This window comes from Macaca nemestrina, chromosome 9, assembly GCF_043159975.1.
Source record: "Macaca nemestrina isolate mMacNem1 chromosome 9, mMacNem.hap1, whole genome shotgun sequence".
Classification (NCBI taxonomy): domain Eukaryota; kingdom Metazoa; phylum Chordata; class Mammalia; order Primates; family Cercopithecidae; genus Macaca; species Macaca nemestrina.
Genome location: NC_092133.1, coordinates 7,455,782 through 7,478,777, shown reverse-complemented (window position 1 = coordinate 7,478,777; position 22,996 = coordinate 7,455,782). Strand labels below are relative to the sequence as shown.

At 42.8% G+C, this 22,996-nt stretch overlaps 1 protein-coding gene across 3 annotated transcripts in view; it reads right to left on the bottom strand.

The window, feature by feature from the left end:
- LOC105471414 (ADAM metallopeptidase domain 12) overlaps positions 1-22,996 on the bottom strand; it is a 398,606-nt gene that overhangs the window by 262,540 nt on the left and 113,070 nt on the right. The window lies entirely within an intron of this gene.

Here is a 22,996-nt window from a genome sequence, read left to right as displayed (position 1 = left end):
GCTCATCCCTTCCCTTCCCTTGGGAGGCCCCACAGGTGTGTTCAGCTCTCCGCCATCAGAATAGGTTTGAAGCTCGGGGTCTGCAGGCAGCCTGTCTGGGTCCACAGCCAGCTCTGTCACCTATCAGCTGTGTGACCTGGCAGGAGTCATTTGATAGGGCTGTGCCTCAGTTTCCTCAGTTGGAAGACAAGGACAGTAATGGCACATACCTTATAGGGCTGATGTGAGGAATAAACAAGATAATGCAGATGCAAATGCCAAGCATGAGTCATGTGCTCCCTCCATGTCAGCTGTCGGCATTGTCACTAGCTCCAGGGAGCACCTGCAGTCTGGTCAGCTTCACCCCAGCAAGAGCAACTGACAAAACTTCCTTCTCAGGATGCGGTCTTGGCCTCTTCCCCTGGAGATGCTCTCCTCATCCCGCCCTCTCCTCTCACCTTTGCTCAGAGTCCACCTGTACAGGTGTGTTACTCAGTGTCAATTCCACACCTGGCCCAGGTGGGAGGCCCTTTCCTTGGCCCTCCTGAACTGCTGTTCCTCTTTGCTTCCTTCTCTGGGATGCCACAGAGCATCCATGGAGCCACCATCGTGGTGGGGACGAAGGCCACTGACCGCTCTGCTCACATGCTCCCAGGCCTCTTCTGAACTGTGCAACAGTCGCCATCCCTGGGGAGGCCCCTCTGTTTTGTAGGGGTTTCTTCACATGTTCAGAAATTGCTTCAAGATAATAGGACTTGCGAGTGTACTGACAGCCTGAAACTGTCATTAGAACCATTAAAATGTCATCTCTCTTGACGTAAACCGTAATTAAAACCATTAGGGCACCATCTCTCTTCCCTGACATCAGTCCCCCTTTACAAAGCACAGAAGTCTCACATTTTGGTCATAGCTTGCCCCAGTCACCAACCCCCAGCGGCATTTGGACAGGGGCCACCCTCTGAGTATAGCTTTCCTGCACCAGAAGTGGGGTCAGCTCAGACAGCTTTGGGGCGTTCCTGTCGTGAGCCCATCTGCTGGCTTGTCCCGCAATGCTATCCTCTGTGGGTTCCACACTAGAAGTCCCAGCTCCCAGTGGTGTCGCCGGCCAGGTGGCACTCAGACCAATGTCAGGTGGTGATGGATACAGGTTTCTTCCTGTCTTCCTTGTGCTACACTCAATGAAAGTTTGTGAGGCCTGAGAACTGAACAGACTCAGGTTTTGACTTACATTGGGAAGTAAAACATTGCTCCTTTTTATGTCAAAAAGAAGCTTCAGGTGTGTGGCGATCTCAGACAGTGTCCCGAGTCCAGCTCTCATTCGCATTCAGTCCCAGCTTCCTCCCTGCGGCTCCACCTCACACACTCACTCTTAGAATGCAGCCCCTTCACGGCAGGGGGACTAGGAGGGTCCAATAAGGCACTTTAAACATTGATGATGTAATCATGGCCATACTATTAATTTTTTTAAAAAGCAAACAGCAAGGTTCCAGGAAAACTGATTTTTAAATCCCAGCATTAAACAAAGTAGTCAGTACAACCTCACTTTATACTAATATCAAAACACTTCCTCCTGTGCATGGAGGGTCCCTCCCAATGAGGGCTTCATCTTACCTTTCTTTGAATCCCCAGCAAAGCACCTGGCTCCATGAGGGTTGTCTCCAGGACAACAGAATGACACTCTGAAGGGGGGATGGCAAAGCTAACTGGCCCCATTGCAGCTAGTCTCAGAGATGTCTGCACAGAGGCAGCGGACAGCCAAGGCATACGTCTGATCATTACGGTGTTACCCTTCCTTCACCTCTACTGGAGCCAGATCCAGCTAGTGCAGGCTGTCCAAGGGCCTTCTGCATCAGGAACGGTGCAGGGGACAAGGTGGGTGCCCATGGGCATCTCGTCAGGGCACTTACCACCCAGCCAAGGGAATATCTTCACTCGCCCACCACGGCTGGTACTTAGGACCAGCCAAGTCTGCCAAGGTGGTGCTCAACCCTGTTGCTTCTGCAGCTCACCCGGGACACTTAAGAAAAATACTGATGTCCAGGTAAAAGTAAATCAAATCACCGTCCTACCTGGCAACTTTGGGTTGTGCTCCAGGTGATTCTAATGTCCAAGCAGAACGAAAGCCGTTGGTGTAAGGTCTACCAATCACATTGCATGAATGAATGATTAGTTTGTGAATGAATGGGTAAGCATGAAGGCAGACTCCTATGGCTTTGTAACAGTAGAAGGCCAATGTATTAGGAAACAACAACTCTGGTTTATGACCTGGACCCCTTGGTTTAGTTTTCGACTCCACCAGAAACTACAGGATCTTGGGCAAGTATCTAAACCTCCCTGCTCTTCCAGTCTCCATCTGTAAAATGGGTGACGTGGACATGGTGATTTCTGAGGTCCCTTTGTTCTCTCTGCACTGTTAGAGGCTCTACCACCCTGAGCCCTCACTGTGTGCCAGGCTCTGGTCTGGGCGCTGGAGATTCAGCCCTGGGGCCTTCAGGAGCTTACATTCCAGCAGACATCCTCACTTCCGTCTACTTCCACTTAGGAATCCACTTCATGTATCTGGACAATAGCCCAGTGCAGAGAAGCAGAGATTATACCAACTAAAAAGCAGAGGAACTGGAGAAAAATTTCCCTGAATCACTCTGGAGGGCTTCAAAACAACAGAGACAGATGAGGTAGGAGCCCTAGAGGATGGCGAGATAGTGGGTTTATCCAGAAATCTCTTCTATATCAACACCAACATTGCAAAGTCTGGTTCTTTAAGTACCATTTCGTGTATTTATTCTGAAGAAATACTGTTCCTGCAGCTTTGAGGTAGGAATAATAATAATAATAATAATAATAATGATGATAATGATGATGATGACGACGAAGACGGGATTTCTGTGGTTTTGCAGCTTTTCATGTTTTGCAGAGCATTTGCCATCCACTCTTAGGTGACCCACTGGCCACCTAGGGGCTCCCCAGCCCACTTCTGTATCCTGTGCAAGGCCTGCAGTGCCCACTCTCAGCCCCTTCCTCCCTGAACATTGATACCACCTGTATGTGTACTGCCAGCCTGGATTCTCTTTCACTTGGCAGCAACCTCCTAACCCTAAATGTGCTCTGCAAAACACAACAACACACATAGTTACTCTCCAAAGACAGCACCAGGAAGGAACGATATCAGGCAACGATGTCCTAAAGCCCAGACACCAGGTATGCTCAATCCTCACCAAAACACCTAAGTAAGTAAACGTGCACATTGTCTTTTGTTCTGTGATCAAAATGTTCTGTTTGTATTGAGATGGCCTCTTCACTGCTAAGAGAATGCAGGAGTTTCACTGAGTTTAGCAAAGTAACTCTTTCTGACTCAATACAACTTAGAACAAAGTGGAACTTCTCAAGCATGTGATAATCTATTCTTTTCACTAACTTTCTCAGGTGCACAAAAGTGGTCATGCATTTCTATGCTGTATTTAAAAGAAAAACATTGTCTTGACTCTTTAAATAAAACTCTGTCCACAACAATAAAGGAAAATGGGGAAATATGACCTGTCACACAATCACATAAAAATTTACATCGCAGATAAAATACTGCAGTCGCTTCATGAAATAACTTTCATCCATCAACTGTGGAGATGGGCAAGGAAATATAACCATCCTCATTTTATAGAGGTAAGAACAAAGATAAAGATAAGAGTATATTAATGCAGAGGTTAGAATTATAAAAAGAGTCAGCCTTGCCAAGGGCTCAGGAAAGGCTCAGCAGCGCAAATGACTCCAGGTACTTATAAGCAGGTGAGTTCCTCACCAGAGGTCATGGATTTCTGGACAAGGGTGGTATCCTTACAGGCCCCATGTCTGAAAATAGCTAGTAAGATAGGCACCTACTATATCTGGCAACCTCAAATAGAAGTGGCCTCTCAATTTTCACAATGAGAAGATACCAAAAGGACTTTTTGGCCATCTTATATCTGTGTCCCTATATTTATATTCAATTTTTACCTCCCGCTATATATCAAGCATTGAACAATATGCTGGGGACACAGTGGGGAACAATCCACTGTCTACTGACAATATTTAATTGGCCAATTCAGGCACCCATTTAAAATAATGTAAGCATAAGTTTATTGATATTGCTTTCTGCACTCTCACATCTTATAAAAACATTTTTATTTACAATCTGTCTTTGTCCTCATTAGAGTCTGAGTCATCTCACAGTTTTCTGGGCTATCACTTTCAACTGCATCTAAATGTTTCAGGATTCAGGATTATTCCCTAATTATTTCTGAAATTCCTCCACCTCACTCACCCCCACTGCCTCCGTGCCCCACATGCCCCACCGGTGTCACGGTCTCCCAGTGGCCTCCAACATCTGCTCTTGATACTTTATGTTTCATTCAGGAAGCCATTCTTAAAACACCAATTTCATTCCATCCATACCCTACTTACCAACTTTCAGGGGCTTCCCCTGGTGCAGGGTGGCGTCTGAAACCTGGCCAGATCTGGTCTGGTCTTCGGCAGCCCCTTGGTCTCCCTTTTGGGTTACTCTTTCAACCCATGCCCTGGCATTCGGCCAGAGCCTCCATGCCACAAGCTCCTCATCCACCTGGGCCTTTGCATATACTGCTTGCTTGGCTGGAAACTCTTCCTCCTCTCTGCACCTGGCTGACTCCCGCAGGTGATGGTGCTTCTAGCCTGGGGGCCTTCCCTGGCTGCCACATCAAGACACCTCTCTTCCCCTCATTGCCCACACCCGTAAGCACTTCCAGTGCACATAACAGCATAATCCATTATTTGTAAGATCATCTCTTTGACATCTCACAGTCCCACTAGTCTGCAAGCTCTTTGAGGTCAAGGGCTGTTTCCCCCTGTTCCCTACTGTGTCCCCAGTGTGTTGTTCCATGCTTGTTATATAGCAGGAGCTCAAAAATAATGGTTGAATTGATAACAGCAGCACCAGCTAACCTTTGTGGGATATTTGCTATGCCTTAGACTCTGTAGTAAATGGTTTTATGGATTATTGCATTTAATTCCTAAAACAACAGTAGGATCTTGGTGGTCTGCATCTAATAGATGTCAAACTGAGGCTTGGACAGCTCAGTTCCTAAATTCACACAGCAGAGTGCAGCTTTCACCTGGAATTATCAGATTCCCAGCCCAGTGCTCTCAATTTATCTAGTGAAATAAATAACCTTAGATATCCAAGTAAATGTGATACAGAAGAAAAAACCTTCTTAAAAAAGCTTCAAGGAGCTTTGAGAGGAAAGTCAAGCTCTGTAAAGTTATAATAAGCTTACAGTATGAGCTTTAGCCCTTGTGGCTTAAAAAAGTCTCTTTTCAAGATTTTTGCAAAGTTTGTTTACTGAAAAGAATAATCACATGTTTTCTTACTAACAAAAATAAAGGCCACTCATTTCTTTGTTCACTGAGAAGGTCTCAGGCACCTGATCTGGTCTGAGATAGCAAAATATTTTACAATGGGAAAATGCAATTCTAATACTTGATACTTAGATGGGAATTTGATGTCCTGATTTCCTTTGTTCTCTATTACAAAGGCTTTGAGCTATCATTCATCATCCACACATGGGTTAGAGAGAAAGTACCTCTTCTCCACCCATGAGAGAATAAAGTCACCCTCTGAGAACTAAACCAGGGCAATCAACCCAACTGATGATCACTCCTAAAAAAAGTTCCAGAGCTCACAGTATGGTTTGCTGGGTCAAACATCTAACACTGAAATTCTTTCTTTAAAGAAAACTGAGGGAAATCAAGTCAGCTCATGGATGGTGATAGGGAAATGATGCATATATGACAGTGATGAGTCTGGTTTAGGTGTCTGTCACATGTGAGTTTGGTCATTGTGAGTCAGACCTCTTGAGTTCCGTGGAGAATGATTTGTGGATGTGCAAAGCTGGGATGATCTCCCAGAGGTGACAGTACTGCCTGCAAGGTCAGCCACCACCTCAAGTGACACCTGGGTCCCACCTGCCTACAAGAGCCCCAGCATTTCTTCCACACACATTACCATACACATTACCTACCTACCCATGGCTGGTGCCAGGTAGTCTTCACTTGGTTCTTCAGATCTTCAGATCTGTCCTGGGACAACAGGACAAATGACCAGGAGCCAGTGCTCCAAGCTGCCTGCTAGACTATGCATACTCACAGGCAAACATGGATACAAATTAGCAATTTAAAAGCTGCCCTCTGTTCCTGGCTGGGATTCTCATAAATCAAAAGTGGTCAGTGTTTACAACAGGGTCCAAAGGGAAAGCTGTTGAGCCAGCCCCAAACACTTAAAAATTCTGTATGGGAACCCAGAAACCTTCATCTGAGGACAGGAGATTGGAGGAACCAATGGGCTGCTTTTCATCTGCTTCTTATTTAGAAAAATTGGATGACTGGGGAAAAGGTAAAAACAAAAATAGGAAGAAAAATAAATGTTTACAGGCAAGCAGATCCCTCATTCTGAACATATAGAGGTTGAAACTTTCCTTAAGGCCAGTTAATTGTTCAGATAACTTGTCAGGCTGTGAAGAAGGGAACATGAAAAGTGGACAGAGGGTGAGTGATGACAGCTATGGCACTTCAGAGAAGTGCTGCCACTGAAAACCAGAGACCATCCATCTTAGGACAGAAGGGGTGTGCCGTGGCAGTGCCACCCTAATGACATGCGTCTCTATCATGTCCACCCCAAAGCACTGTGACAGAAACAGACCACCCATAGATTACACCAAAAAATATACTTGTATGATGTGACATACATATTGAGCTTTATATTTATGTCCATACAATTGGCCCTCCACATCCTGGGATTCCCTACTCTCAGTTTCAACCAATTGCAGATTGAGAATAATTGGGGGAGAAAACAAAAAATTATAATGTAACAATAAAAATGATAGAAATTTAAAAATATACAGGATAACAGCTATTTACATAGCATTTACATTGTATTAGGTATTATAAGTAATCTACAGATGATTTAAAGTATACAGGAGGAGGTCCATAGGTTATATGCAAATACTATGCCATTTTATATTAGGCATGTGAGCATCCTTGAATTTTGGTACCCGTGGGGGGTCCTGGAGCTAATCTCCTCCAGATACCAAGGGATGACTGTGCACGCGCGCACACACGCACACACACACACATGCTGGTATGTTTAAAAATTCTATATGGGAACCAAGAAAGCTTCATCTGAGGACAGGAGATTGAAACAATGAACGGGCTGCATTTCATCTGGTTCTTGTTTCGAAAAATTGAGAATACACTTAGCAATTAAGAGTATACTTTAAAAAAAGCAAAAATTATTGAATTATTTGGGAGGAAAGACATGGCAAAGATTGGGAGAGGAAGAGCAGTATATTATCTATCTAATTTTCCTATTAATTGGCAATCTAGTTCAGTGATGCCCTATAGTGAGTATTTGTTATAAATCAATTCAGACAAGCCTATCCTTTGCTACTGTATAAAAGAGTGGTGGATTTAGGCCTTGGGAAGGGCAGGAGCTGTGTGTTATTCATCTCTGTGTCCCAAACCCCAATACAATATCTGGAACACAGTTTGTCAAATGAATAAGCAAATGGACAAATGTGAATAGATGTGCAGAATGTGCAGTATGGCATCAAGCACTTCAACATCCAAATGTAAAAAATGAAAATGGCAAAAACACACCCCAGATTAAAAGGCTTTTTCTCTCTTAATAAGCAAGGATGGACAGGTTTTTTTTTGTTTTTTGGTTTTGTTTTGATATGGAGTCTCGCTCTGTCACCAAGGCTGGAGTGCAGTGGCACAATCTCTGCTCACTGCAAGCTCCGCCTCCCAGGTTCACGTCATTCTCCTGCCTCAGCCTCCCAGGATAGTATTTTTAATACCCAACATTTAAATGGTGGAAGGAATTCTATTTCTAAACCAAAACCTATAGATTATTTTTAGGGCATCAGCCACATTTGTACTGCAGTAGAATTTTTGAAAAGTCATCAATAGTATAGGTTGAACTAACATATTTTTCTAAACATAACATATTTGTTATTGGCTCAACCTAATAAAATGAATCATTGCATTCTAAACATAATGACCTGTATTTTGTAATATCATATAACATATAGTACATGTAGAATATGTACATATATTTATATATATTCATATCAGTATTCAAATTTAATTACAAAGACATTCTGAGAAATCCTACTCTTTATATAGTATTTGTGTTGGTTTTCACTATTTCCACTTATAGGAATTAATGCCAATGATTATAGGAAAAAAAGATGCTGATTCATCAAAATATTTAGCCAAGTTTTGTCTTTGGCAACAAACAGTGGCCACTTTCCTTAAACTCATTCCAATGACAATGTCCTCTGTAAATCTGCAAATCAGTCAGGATTCCTAGCCAAGGAGGTCAGAGGGGAAGAAGAAAACAAATGTGTTCAAAAAGAGCAGTACGATTACCCTTTTTGGACAAGAATATCTGTCAGGTTTTGCTACCAAAAAATAATGTTTTATTTTTGTGACCTACACCGAACACATAAAAGAACATGGAAAAACGAACACTAAAATCAACACCCATGCCCTCATCACTTGGCTTAAAAAATAGGACATAACTAGAATCCCAGAGGCTTCCCAGTGCCTTTCTTCTATCATAACTGCTTTACAAATTGTTTTAAAAGCCTTTAAGGAGGTCAGGGTTGCCATTATGTATAAGTGTATCATGAAGGAGGAGCTTTTACCAAATGCCACCCACTCCTCAGGCCAAGGGCACTTCCCACCCTGCCTCCATCCCACAGGTGGGGTACTGCTGGCTTCATCATGTTGGCCAGGAGTGTCCCTTGAGCACACACTTCCCCCAGAGGAGGAATCTCAGACATTTCAATCTCCCAACAAAATAGACTGCTCTGGGCACTGAGATGCAGCCTGGATTCTCAGGTTTCCAAGGAACAGCACTCAGTATCACGTGGAAGGAGCCACTCACTCAGGGTTTCCTGGTTCACTGAAATACAATGAGATAAGAAACCTTGGCTCTCGTAGGAATTGTTTAATTTGTTTTGATGCTTGAATACCACATGCCCTACATGAGTCCTCATCTAGTGTTGTAAGTATGATTTCTGCCAGTAGGGTCAGTTTAAGCATTCCTCTGGGTAAAGCGAGGACATACTTGAATGTAGAAAATTACTGAGGCCGAAGATCTTAGAGTGGAAATGGAGCCCCTGAAAACCATCTGATCCAGTCTCCAAGCTGAGAAGGCTTAACTTCAGATTATAGATGAGAGAACTCAGGACCAGAGAGGTTAATTAATTTGCCTAAAGTCACAGAGCTTACAAATACCAGAGATTTCATATTTCCTTTCCCTTGGCTCAATGCTTCTCCCCTCTATCATACTAAATCCTCTTTGCTGTTTTTCTGTTTTTTTGTTTAAGTAAAGCAGTAACAGGCATGCATCATACTGCCTCAAATGGTCTTCATCACTTCTATTCAATATGAACTAGAACTGCTGCTCCGAAGACAGTAAAATGCAGACATGTTAGTTTGTTGGTGGGCAGGGGGTATTTTACACATCTGGAAAAGTTTATTAATTAATTTATGTGTCCTTCAGTAAGTAACCTTGAATCTTTTCTATGATAGGGTAAAAACCAATTAATTAACTGATTGAATAACATATTTCCTTCTACATCAATGATTTCAGTTCCTACATGTAAAATTACTTTGGAAAAAGCAATTGTCTTAAATAATTTTCTAGATGAAAAGAGATTTATGTAATATCTATACAGGTAATTTATGGTCCAATATAAAAATACAAGGTTTTTGGATCAGGAAGTACTTACAGAATATAAGAAGTGATGTTATCAAGTCATAATCATTACCCTATTTGGTAAGATCATGAATTTGCTCCAAAATTTAAATGAATTTCAAATATATTTATTAAATTGAGGGGCTAGTATTTTCAGTAAGTTTTTAATGTCATTTTACAGTTTTTCATTTAACCAGCCTCACATTCTATATATTTTGTTGATATGAATGTACAATACTATCAAAACTTTACTGAGCATATTAATGAATAATTGTTTTCGTTTTATGAAAACCACATGTAAAAACCATTTCCCACAACTCTGAAGGGACTTCTATGACACTGATATTTGCTTAATGGGTGCTGGCCGGCTGTGGACACAGCACGGGCGGCTTCTCCACTGGAGCCTGTCAGATTTTCAAAGAAAACCATGAAACTGACCAACGAAATCCTCTAGGCCAGTTGAAACTGAAGAGGTGGCCTTAGAAGGGCTGTGAAAATAACTTTCTCTAAATAAATCGTCTCCCCAGATAACCCTCCTGCTGGGGGCTTGGTTTTGTATCATCTTCTATCTGACCACATGTTTTTCATAAGGAAGAAAATCATAAAAGAAAATAAAGAAAGCCTTGTTCTCCCCTTATGTTGAATCTACCTCATCCCACAGTGAAATCCACCAGCATACTGAGAAGAAAGAAGTGAGTATTTTATAACATTTTTAGATAAACACACCATTCTGTTTTTCTCACGGGTTCCTGAACAAGTAGGGTTAGCCTCTGTGTCTTCTCTGGCTTTGGTCTTTACCAATTACAGCAATTTTCCTTCAGTGGGATTAAGCCTGCTTGTGAATGAAATGAATTTTTTTTAAACTTGCCAATGCCATTGGAATGGAAACAGCCCTCCAAGGGACAGGCCATGTCTAGACTCCAATCCACACCCCTGCTTTTCCTACTAGCAACACTAGAACCAGTTCCTGCTTTCCTGTTCTCGCCCCAGCATCTGCCTCCATGCCAGATGTGAGGATGCCTTTGTCTTTAAAAACAACAAGAAAATTAGGTCTCTGTAGAGCAGTTTCAAAGTCAGCCTTTTATCCAGCACTGTAAATAAAAAGATTTGTGTTATATCTATATGGGTCATTTATGGTTCAATGTGAAAATACAAGGCTTTTGGATCAAGAAGTGTTTACAGCATATAAGAAGCTACTCCAGGACAGGCTGTGGTGCACGTTGGTACCCCTACAGAACCTGTTACAAATGTGGACCCTCAACAGGGAGCTATGCAGCATACCACCAAGTGTGAGATGCTAAATTTGGGGAACACAGTGGCTACCCATTGGCAAAGGCAGAGTGATAAGTAGAGGTGGTCTCTAAAAAAAATTTATCTTGCCTTTTATCTCATATCTCAGGGAAACCAATAATTGATGAGGGAAAGTTCTTCTCTATAGGAGCATTTCAGCTAATAAAAGAAGAAAGAATGATAGAATACTGCAATTTTGCAAGACCCAAAGAAAGAACAGATGCAGGCACTGATTGTTAATGGCCACTGAACCTGGTGGCTGAAGGCTCAGGCAGAGCTTTCTAATGGAAGCTTCAGAGTGACCCCAGACTCAGTGATCAACCTGCCATCACAAGACAATCAGAGGTCACAGAACTACTGACATGGCACAAGAGAAGAACAAGGACCACCTGCAATGTCATCCTGCCTAAAACCAGTACCTCAATCTGTACAAGCCCATACACTGAATTACCAGTAAGCAGAAAACACAGGGCCCAGAGGAACAGGCTAGACAGCACCAAGAGGATGAAATCAGCAAATTGAGAGTGTGGAAAATTCTACTGAGTAAAAATCTGGTTTCATTTTTCAGGACTGCAAGATTTTAATTGCAAGAATTAAAAGGAAGGATAGGAAACCTATATATTAAAAGAGACATTAAAAATATAGCAGACAAATACAATGTGGGGACTGTGTTTATATACTGGTTCAAGCAATCCAACTGCCAAGAAAAAAAATTAAGAGACATATATAAAATCTGGGAAACATGAATACTGGCTGGGCATTTGATAGTATTAAGAAATCATTATCTTTTAGGTGTGATAAAAATAATTCTTTTTTTTTTTTTTAGCAATACATATGTCAGAATTTGCAGGTGAAATGATGTGATGCCTGGAGGTAGGGGAGTCCGACAATTGCATGGTAATTGTTGCACACAGGCTACGGGTACATAGCAATTAACTGTTGCATGCACTTCACCTAATCTGTAGCCAGGCCAGCCAAACAGGTGGCCCCTGGGCTCCACAGGCCTACAGAATTGCACTGCACCTCCTGGCCCACCTCCATCCACAGCACACAGGTGACTTGGGGGCTCTCCCATTGCTGATGCCAGGGCGAGTGGAAATGGGGGTATCCAAACCCTCAGGTGACAAGAGCAGCAGGTGCAGGGTAAGACGAGGCAGGGTACTGGGAATGACCTGTCTGACTATCACAGTGAAGGAAGAAGAGAAAGATGGGTGAGGAGAGCGGAATAGGGGCAGTCACAGGAAGCTGGTTGCAGGAGGGGAGATGATGAGACCTGAGCATGTGATTCCTGTTCCTACAGACAGAGGCGGCCAGGATGAGGAGGGAGATAATGGGAGAGCAATGGCAGCAGAGCAGCACACACACTGTGAATGGCAGTGCAGTATCAAGCACACTGAATACCACATCCCTTATGTATTAGTCTGTTCTCACAGTGTTACAAAGAAATGCCTGAGCCTGGGTAATTTATGAAGATAAGAAGTTTAATTGGCTCACGGTTCTGCAAACTGTAGAAGAAGCGTGACAGCTTCTGCTTGGCTTCTGGGGAGGCCTCAAGGAGCTTTCCATCATGGTGGATGGCAAAGTGGGAGCAAGCATCTCACATGGCCAGAGCAAGAGGAAGAGAGAGAGGTGGGAGGTGCCACAAGCTTCTAAACAACCGGATCTCATGAGAGGTCTAGCACGAGAACAGTGCTGGGGGATGGTGCTAAACCACGCATGAGAAACCGCTTCCAAGATCCAATCACTTCCCACCAGGCTCCACCTCCAACACTGGGGATTACAACTGAACAGGAGATTTGGAGGGACACAGATCCAAACCATATCACTGTGCTCTCCTATCAGCCTGGGAGGAAGGCCTTACTCTCCATTTTAGAATGGAGGAGCTGAGGTGGCTTGTCTCCAAGCAGCCTGATACCCAAATCTAGATCCTAACACTGTCTATCATCTCCTCTGATAGGGATATGGAAGCAGCTCTAGAAAGAGTCCAGGAAAGTCAGATTGGGTTTTGTGAGTGGAATCACAGTTACACCCTTATTCATTAGCTCAGAACAGTCACCTCAATCAGTGGTCCCCAAACTTTTTGGCACCTGAGATCGGTTTCATGGAAGACAATGTTTCCATGGACTAGGGGTGGGGGCAGGGATAGTTTCAGGATGATTCAAGCACATTGCATTTATTGTGCACTTTATTTCTATTATTATTACATTGTAATATATAATTAAATAATTATACAACTCACCATCATGTAGAATCAGTGGGAGCCCTGAGTTGCTTTTTCAGCAACTAGACAGTCCCATCTGGGGATGACGGGAGACAGTGACAGATCATCAGGCATTAGATTCTCATAAGGAGCGTGCAGCCTAGATCCCTCGCATGTGCAGTTCCCAAGAGGGTTTGCTTCTATGAAAATCTAACGCTGCCCACTGATCTGACAGGAGGCAGAGCTCAGGCGGTAATTTGAGTGATGGGGAACGGCCGTAAATACAGATGAAACCTCACTCACTCATCAGATGCTCTTCCCCTGCTGTGTGGCCCAGTTCCTAAGGGTTGGGAAGAGCACGTCAGAGAGGGTGTTGGGGACCCCTAGCCTAAATGGAGCTGGAGGATTGTGATTCTCCTAGAGGTACCAAAAAGAGCGGCGGTAGGGCGGGGATTTAGAAGAAACTACCACCGTCTTCCTCTACACTATGTACCTTCATGGAGGAGGACAGGGAGGGAGACCTTTTGTTAGATGATAAATACATACCAGGAGCCCAACTTTGTTTTTTAACTGGGGCAAAATATACATAATATAAAATTTATAATTTTAACCATTGGTAATTGCATAATTCAATGGCGTTAAGTACATTCACGATTTTGTGCAACCATCACTGCCATCCATCTCCACAATTCTTTCAGAATCCCAAACAGAATCTTTGCCCACCAAGCTCCTCACTCCCTAACCCTCCAGTCCCTGGTAACCACCATTCTACTTCCTGTTTCTATGATTTTGCCTATTCGAATTTTGCCTATTTGAAGTATACCCCATGTAAATAGAATCGTATGATATTTGTCCTTTTGTGTCTGACTTATTTCACTTAGCATAATGTCTTCAAAGTTCATGTGATGGCATGTGTCAGAATGTCATTCCTTTTCAGGGCTGAATAAAATTTCATTTTATGTATGCCACATTTTGTGTACTGACTCATCTGTTGACAAACACTAGGGCTGTTCCCACCTTTTGGCCATCGTGAATGTTGCTGCTATGAAGGTGGGTGTACAAATCTCTGTAAGCCCCCGACGAAGTCCAGCTTTTTCATGATGACATTACCTGTGATGAGGAATAAAGGCATGCCACATACTGTCAGCATGCAACAAATGAGCTATTGGTAAATAGAGTTATATTGCAGCTCTTTATCATCACTAATAAACTATGAAAACAGTATGAGAAACCAGTAAGAAGGCCTCAAGAAAACAGAGCTGTTACTATCAATTGAAGTTTTCCCATGCACGTTATGAAACATGGCCAATCACAGACAGGGCTCAACTCCACTCAAGATAACGAGTTTGAAGTAAACACATCTGAAAACAGTAATCTAGGATTTTGGCTTCCTGGGGCATGATACTCTAAGAATGTAGCAGAATCTGTATTTATGAACTCAGCAAAATTATGTCAAAGAGTTACAGGAAAGTGTTCCCGATCCAAACCCCAAGAGGGGGTTCTTGGATCTTGTGCAAGAAAGAATTCAGGGTGAGTCCACAGTGCAAAGCAAAAGCAAATTTATTAAGAAAGTAAACGAAAAAGAGAATGGCTACTCCATAGACACAGCATCCCTGAGAACCGCTGGTTGTCCATTTTTATGGTTATTTGTTGATGATAGGATAAACAAGGGGTGGATTATTCATGCCTCCCCTTTTTAGACCATATAGGGTAACTTCCTGACGTTGCCATGGTATTTGTAAACTGTCATGGCGCTGGTGGGAGTGTAGCAGTGAGGATGACTAGGGGTCACTCTCGTGACCATTTTAGTTTTGGTGGGTTTTAGCCGGCTTCTTTACTGCAAGCTGTTTTATCAGCAAGGTCTTTATGACCCGTATTTTGTGCCAACATCCTATCTCATCCTGTGACTTAGAATGCCTTAACTGTCTAGGAAGGCAGTCCAGTAGGTTTCAGCCTCATTTTACCCAGCTCCTATTCAAGATGGAGTTGCTCTGGTTCAAACGCCTCTAACAAAACTTCCAAGCTTTCCAGAGAGTTAGTTTCGTTGTCGTAAGCAATCAATGAAAGCATCGTGGTCTTTCTTTTGAGGACACAACAACTAGAAAAAGTCCAGAAGAGATGGGCCATAACGACCACAGCCTGCACAGTGTCTGCACGTAACCATCCTGGCCGCACCAGGAGAGGGAAGATGCAACGACAGCCACTAAGATGGCATCGGCCTCTCCAATGCCAGAGACCTCCTGGGAAGAGCCAGGACAGCCATTATTGTCCTTTTGGGATGCAGAGTTGGGGAAAGGAGCTTAAGGCCACAGCAGGATTTTCATCAGAAAACCCTGAGTCTGCAGTCAGAAGGGAAGGAGCACGGGGGATGTAATGAAATGCGGAACTCCACCTCCATCTCAAATGCCCTTTCTCATTCTACCAACTTCAAAGAGTTCACTCAAGGACACCACGCTCTCGAATCGCAACCCAGAGAGGCCTGTTTTAAAAAGGTTGATCTTAACCAGTTTAGGCACTTTCAAGTTAACTCGGGTTGAGGAACAAAAAGCTCTAAAAATGGTGTTCTGACCTTTTTCAGCGTCTGTACAACTTCAAAGAATAACATGAGGGGAGAAGCTCAAGGGAACTTAGCTCTTATTCAGGAAAGAAAATTTAGCTCAATTAAAAAGAACTTAAATGTTAAGGCTGAGAGATTTTAACTTAAATCTGAAGGAGTCTGGTCTAGTTAGACTGCTGAAGTGCATGAAGCTTGAGTCAATTCCCTGAGTCTATAGTCATGCTTAGAGAATTTCCGACTGCACCATCACCCTTTCATCAAAGTGGGCAGAGATGACCCCTCTGGTAGCACCTGATTCTCCAAGGCACGAGATGGGCCTTTTTACGCGGCAGGCATTAGGCAAGCTGAAGAGGTGTGGTCACTCCCTGTAGGAAAGAACATTCCTGTGGGCGATGCATCAGCTATGACAGATACCCCAAAGTCTCACAGAAGGATCCAATGAACTGGAATTTCCCTGCTGGCCCCGATGCTGTCCAACAGAACTTTCTGTGATGATGGAAACGTCCGTCTAGCCACACGTGGCTATTGAATACTTGAACTGTGGTTAGTTTGACCAAGGAACTAAAATTTTAATTTTATTTTAATTAAGCTTAATTTAAATAGCCACATGTGGCTAGTGGCTGTCCACGTAAAGCGTGAATATAACTCCTAGCAGAATGTGTTAAAAATAGAGACCCTCAGGCCCTATAGCTGGGGATTCTGGTTCAATAGCAGTGGGGCCAGGCACTGCCCTTTTTAACAAGCTCTCCAGGTGGTCCTCATGCTGGCAGTCTTGAAACAATGCTCTAGACTTCAAGGAGGGCAGGAGTCCATGTGTGAGGAACACCCACTGCATGGAGACAGACTATAGGAAGGATATGGAATACGGCCTGGGAGTGAGCCTAGAGGCCAGAGGCTCACCCACTAGGCTCCAGCTTAGAATTCAGTGGAGCACTGACATTGCCTTGGGTTGTGACAGCTATTCGGATACTGTCAAGGCCACAGCTGATGCCTCTCCATGTTCTACCCACTGCCAGCTCCTGATCTCCAGCTCATAGCTGCCAGCCACCGGTCAGCTGCAAACATCCATGAACACCCCCCTTCAAAAATGCCACGCCCAGTTCTACAAGGGCCCTCCACAGGGCACCTCCAGACTGAATTCTGTGAAACCCAATATTCAGCCCCTCCCAGACTCTCAGGACCATGCCTACTATGACCCACATCTTTGTGTCTCTGGCTGCTGCTCAAAGGGCAAGTTCTTGGTCCTTTTCCAGGGTTCTCTATCTGATCAAAGGCATCATTGTTCTCCTAGCATCTCAGGTAAGAATTGTATGCCTTCCTTTCCATGATCCCACATATTCCATCATTCATCAGATTCTGTCCATTCTGCCTACTTAACATTTCTTAACTACTTACTCCTTCCCACCGATACTCTCTTGGCTCAAGCCATCATCAGCTCTCCCTGGACAGCAGCAATATGCAGCTCTTAACCACGCCCACTCTACCCTCCCAGCTAGTGTTCACAGGCAGCCAGATGGTCTTTAAAAGACTGAATTTTTGGTGGGGAGCAGTAGCTCATGCCTTTGGGAGGCTGAGGTGGGCATACTGCTTGAGGCCAGGAGCTCAAGACTGGTCTTGGCAACATGGTGAAACCCAGTCTCTACAAAAAATAGGAAAATTAGCTGGATATCGCAGTGTATTCCTGTAGTCCCAACTACTACGGAGGCTGAGGTGGGAGGATCACCTGAGACCAGAGCAGTTGAGTCTGCAGTGAGCCGTGATTGCACCACTGCACTCCAGCCTAGGTGACAGAGTGAGACCCTATCTCAAACAAATGAAAAGCAGAATCTTATCATGTCGTTGTTCTGCCTACAGGCCTTTTCTTCCATGGTGTGCCACTGTATTTAGGAATAAAGTCAAGATCCTTATCAGGGCACACAAACCCCTGTATGGCCTGGCTTCCTCTGTCTCTCTCTTTCTTGGTCATCAGTACAAAGATCTTCTAGAATCTGAGAAGCTGGACGTTTACTTCTGCTCTTTCTCTCTCTATCTCCTGCCCTCCTTGACTGGGCTCTTCCCTGTGTGTGCACAGCTTAAAAGCTGCTTCATTCTATATCTTCCCTCCCCAGACCAGGTGCTGGCCCCATACCTTTCCCTCCTGAGCACTGAGCACTGCAGTCACCCAGTTACTGTTTTTGTAATGATCTGCTTAGTGTTGGGCTCCTTGACTAAATTCTAAGAAGACAAGAAGTTTATCTTATTCACTACTTTCCCTCCAGGGTCAATTACACTGTCTGGTATTAAACACATATTTGTGAATAAATGACCAGGTGAAGAAGTGAAAGAGTAAGTGATTTAACACATCAACAAAGATTAATTATTAAAGATAATTAAGATGGCAGATGATAATCATTAAAGATGGCAGATTAGGCCAACACTTTCCAACATGACCTCTGACATCAGAAGAGCTGACAACTGTTGATATGACTTTTACAACTTTTGATCTTGGGGGACATGAGCAAGTACATTGTCTTAATTAGCTTTATTAATTATTAATGTTTAGTAAGGATAATTATAAGATAGCAATAAAGATTCCAATAAAGATCTGTGAATAGTAGAAGGGAAGCTGAGAGCTGGAAACATGAAACTACAATTTCTGAGATACGGTTCCATTGACATTTGTTTAATCACTAATTAGAACCACCAGGCAGTTTAGAACTCCCCATTCCTAAGGACAGGCTGCAGGGAAGGGGTGTGATGTCCACCCAGCAAGTCACTGCTGGTCCGGGTGCTGTTTGTCTGTGTTCTCTGAGGGAGGGTCCACGCCACATGCTGCCTCCAAAGGAACCCCTCAGGCCATGGTCAGCATTAATAATGTCTTTCATCTGTGAGTGGATCTACAACGGCTTCCACAGTGTGCTCCACTTCCTAGGACTCTATAAGAAATCTAGAAAACATATTCTCTTGGGTTGGGACAATGTGGATGAAACTATTCTTCCTCACATGCTCAGAGATGGTGGACTGGGCCAAGAGGCTCCAACGCGACCTCTGACATCAGCAGAGCTGACAACTGCTGGCATGACTTTTATAACTTTTCATCTTCTGGGGTGTGAGCAGGCACACTGGGTTTGGAACAGCGATCTCCTAGCAATAAATGGGATTGACTTTCTCGGGGACTGTGCAGATTGTCCTCAGATCCTGGAATCTAAAGTGGAGCTCAATGCTTTAATGACTGATGAAAGAATATCTAATGTGCCAGTCCTTATCTTAACAGAAACTGGACAGAACAGGCACAATCAGTGAAGAAAAACTCTGTCCGCCATTTGGTCTTTATGAACAGACCACAGGAAAGGGAACTGTGACCCTGAAGGAGCCAAATGCCTTCTCCAAGGAATTGTTCACGTTCAGTGTGTACAACAACAGGGCTGTGGCAAGGGCTTCCGCTGGTCTGCCCAGTATATTGACTGATGTTTGGACAGTGAAAATAAGTTTAACTTCTCTTTTTTTTTTAAAAAAAAAAAAAGGTGGTGGGCAGGGAGGGGGGAAACAGTCTAGGCTTCTTCCACAAGAGAAGGAAAAAAGAAGGAATTGCACTCTACACTCAAAGATTTTAAAAGTCCAATCCCTAGGCATGTCAAGATTGTAAAGGTAAGAACCCTACAGCAGCTGGATCCCAAAGGACCAGGGCGGCGCATCTGTTCCAGGTCTTGTGAGCGTTGAGATGTTTGGCCATCACCAAGACTTAGAGGTAAAGAGTAGGCATAACCTGATTTCCATTAATTTAGAAACTCTGAAACAAAACATAATATAATTAGGTAAAATAATTAAGATTGCTGGATCCACAGAGAAATGTTATTGAGTCATTCAAACCTGATCACCAAAATTAACATGAGCTCTAAACTTCCCGCGCTGACTGGACACAGATGCTTATTCCATTTTGCAGATAAGGAGACCAAGGTGGGAAGATCGCTTGAGGCCATGAAGGAAGTGGAGAGAACATCAGCAGCTTGCTGTTGGGAGCAATGCTGCTTTCAAAGCCTGGGCTCCTAACTCCAAATCATGTGTTCCTTTCTGGAAGCTTTTCTCCTTGAATTGTTCCTCACCCCACCCAGGTGACCTTCGACCTCCTGGGAACTCACTTCCGGCTTGGTCCAGGTTGTCCAGGCTCTCCACTCATTTGAGGAGTGCTTATCGAGTGCCTATGATGAGCCACACTGTGTGGGAGGTGGTCAGGGAGGATATTAAGACCCTAACCCTCACTGTAAGGATGTCATGGTTGGTGGAGGAGGAAAGGAAAGGAACACCCAATGGTGGAAATGAGAATAAAGCAGCAGGTGGCTCTCTGATGTCAGGCTTGGAACAGTGAAGGATGCAGGGTTTTGACTGTGCCCCGCCCTGTGTAGCAGAGGGATGACCTCCCCTGTCTAGGACCCACCATGTATACCCCCACACGCTCAGGCAGCAGTCACCTTTTTAGCAGCCACGTTGCCCCAGGGGCTTCTTTTGAGTATGCAGGTCTCATTCACGAGAACTACTAACAAATTTCCTTCTGAACTTGCAACGTTTATTTTTTTATTAACCCAAGTGTAGGATTTTACATTTATCCCCATTAAATCTCATCTTGTTAGTTTTGGCCCATTGATCCAAACTGCTGAAATCCTCATAATCCAGATTTTGCCATGCCAAGCACAGTTATGTCCCCCAGCTCTGCACTGCCAGGAAATGTGATCAGAGCACCTTTTATGTCTTCATCGCGATGGCCCAGGAAACTGTGGGCCAGGACAAGGCCATGCGCACAGCCCTAAGGCCATCGGCAGCAACCTCAGTCCCCCTCTTCAACATGGGTTGGGTCAATGGGAACAATGGCCTAATGTCCTCTGGATGGTGATTCAGCCAACTAAACCATCTAATGCCATCTCCACACTGGTTACATTTCTCCATTCTGTATCATGATATTCTGAGAGATGATCTAAGATAAATGCCTTTCCAAATATTTATACCCATGTTTGGCCATTTTAAAATGCCCTTTCTGTTATTGTTTTAGAGTGAATACTAATTAAAGTTGCCCCGTAAGAGATGTCTGGAATCGTTTTAGACAAAATAAGTCAGTGCTGAAGTTATTCTATCCCAGGGACACCCCAAACATAAATTCAGAGGGCTATGGACTTCCCCTGGCAACTGCCTTCAATCAGTGATGGGAACAGAGTTTGAAGGCATGCTGGGATTGAGAGATGCAGGGAACGTGATCTACCGCCATCACTCTTCATTATCCTAAAATGGAAAAACTGATGTTGACGCTGGCCAGCCTGTCCAATAAAACATTTTGATCAAAGATATAGTTTCACCGAATACCTGTGTAAGGGATGGCCTGAGAGTCCACGGGGATCTAGCAGAGTTAGAAAAGTTATCAACCTAGTTTCTGCAGGTCCATAGGCAGACAGCAATATTGTGAAAAATGCTTCTCAGGGGAAGCTTTGTGTTTCTTTAAACATTCAATTACAGCTATACAAATACAGATTTTAAGTGAACAGCATCCGGTCTTTTCATAAATTAGGGATGTTAGAAGGCAAATAAAAGAGATTCCCTGAAAAACTATTTAATAAAAATTCAGCCCTGTGCCATGAAGAATCGGTTTACCACAGAAGCATTTTGAGTAGGGTTAATTGGATGACTCTCAGCATTAGCTACAGATTTAAGGGAATAGGACCGCTTTAATTTAGGTTGTGGTTTCTAAGCAGATTTTCCAATTACAGCAAACTTCTGGATATTTAAAGACCCAATATTCAATGAGTAGGTATTTTTTTGCTCTTTAAAAGTCACCAGAGGCCTTCCAGAAGCCTTTCAGAATAACCTTTATCATTTTCTTTTTAGGAATAATAGATACGTTAGCATTCTTCTTTTCAACCATTATCAAGTTTTTAAGATAGGTTTTTTTTTCCTTCAAAAGAAAAATGTTTTTTCCTAATTTTAAAATATTTTATTTTGTGAAACATTAATACAATAAAGAAAGTAAATATCTTCTATAATCTTCCTACTCAGAGATACATGTCATGTGTATAATTTTAAAATAAAAATTGGATACTATGTAAACTATTTTAATTTTTTAAAAATAAACACTAGCAGAAACAACTATTTTCGAACATGCTAGTTACATTGATTATACCATAAATTTTTTTATAATAAAAGTCTCATCATTTAAAACTGTTGTATGGTATCCTGTTTCATAGCTGATAATTGAATCAGTCTCCTATTGACGTACTTTTAGGTAAAACATCTTTAAGCACAGGGCTGACTCCAGGGCTGAAGGTGTTGGAGCGGTGTACTGACCAGTCTGCCTTCTGATTGGTCAGATTGGTCGGCTGTTCATCCTGATTGGTCAGGGCCTTTATTGTACTCATTGTTAAACATGTAAATGGCCTCTGCTTATGTTTTTATCTCTGGTTTCTTATAGTTTCATTTGTAAAAACTCTCTGACTTGAATCTATTGGGCCAATGGCTAAGTAAATTAAAAATTCTATTATATACTAAATGATTGATTGCCTTTGGCGTCTAACAGCCTTACATGCTGGTAGTGCACAACCATTTCAGCCTGCTTGATTTTTTTTTGTTTTTAGTATTCATTGCATCCAAGGTATAGTAAATTCGGAATAGATATGTAACCTTTTGCAAAAAAATTGTTACACTGAAGTATTTTTGGTAATGCATCGGTAAAATAGTAATATTGGCACCCTCTTATTATGAAAATGTTACTTTTAATATAATGGAATTTCTAAAATTGGTACAAGTAATACAATTAAAATTATAGAATATCACAGGAACATATGAAACATTTTCTATATATTTTTGAAAATGCAGTCTGACAGTGAGGTTGCAAAGAGAGGAATAAATTAAAAAGAGATAGTTTTATGTTTTCAACTTTTATAATTTTGAGATTATCTCGTGAAAGACTCAGAATTGAAAGGCAGCAAATTAAGTCACCTTTTAAAATGATACTTATACAAATTAGCTACTATCTAGCAGTGAACATGTATTATAGTATCTGCGGTAATGGAAGGTAAATCATTTTCAGAGGGAACCGTGGATAAGGCTATTAAGTCACTTTACAAACTCAGAGAACCAGATGGGCTCTAAGAAATTATTTCTCTATGGAAATGTATGTCCATTATGAAGCTAAATGAAGTAGTAGGATATCAAATTGCATATAGACTATGATATCAACTAA